The sequence below is a fragment of the Trachymyrmex septentrionalis genome, unplaced genomic scaffold (assembly GCF_001594115.1).
Source record: "Trachymyrmex septentrionalis isolate Tsep2-gDNA-1 unplaced genomic scaffold, Tsep1.0 scaffold76, whole genome shotgun sequence".
NCBI classification, from domain to species: Eukaryota; Metazoa; Arthropoda; class Insecta; order Hymenoptera; family Formicidae; genus Trachymyrmex; species Trachymyrmex septentrionalis.
In genome coordinates this window covers 1,547,363-1,547,961 of record NW_017305947.1, presented here as the reverse complement: position 1 = coordinate 1,547,961, position 599 = coordinate 1,547,363, and positions in this window count along the sequence as shown.

The window sequence follows — 599 nt, the reverse complement described above, 5'->3', positions numbered from 1 at the left end:
ATATATATATATATATATTAGTTGGTATATCGAACTGAAGAGAGATAAAAATATTATTATAAAAGTATGCATAACTTGTATCAAGATTTGTTTTCATACGCTTATAAATAAACAAAAATGAATCTCTATAATATATGTCGGATAGATAATAATGTCTTTTGTGAAAAGACTTCTCGATGCTCAAGAAGTAGGATAAAAAACTATGACTATTTGAAGGAATTTCTGAAATTTAATGTAATAAGAATTATATTAATAGCGTAATTAAAATATAATATTAATAAAATATTTTCAAAAAGAAAAAATGTTACTTTTCTTGTAATAGTGTAACAGTTACTTTAAAGATCATTAGATTCTCATTAGTTACCTTCTTCTGACATTTCAACAAACCTGATAATTTACTGAATTACAGATAACAAAATTAGGATATAAAAGGCTTGTTCTTTTTAGTTTCACTTCTTGCACGATTCATCTTTTTTCTTTTTTCCTCTAATATGGTGAGAAAAAGAAGAAAAATGAATACAAGTTGAGTTAAAAAGGATGTCTTACGAGACATTTTTCTTTAGTTGAAATGTAAGATATGTCTCTGGAGGGGGGGGGGG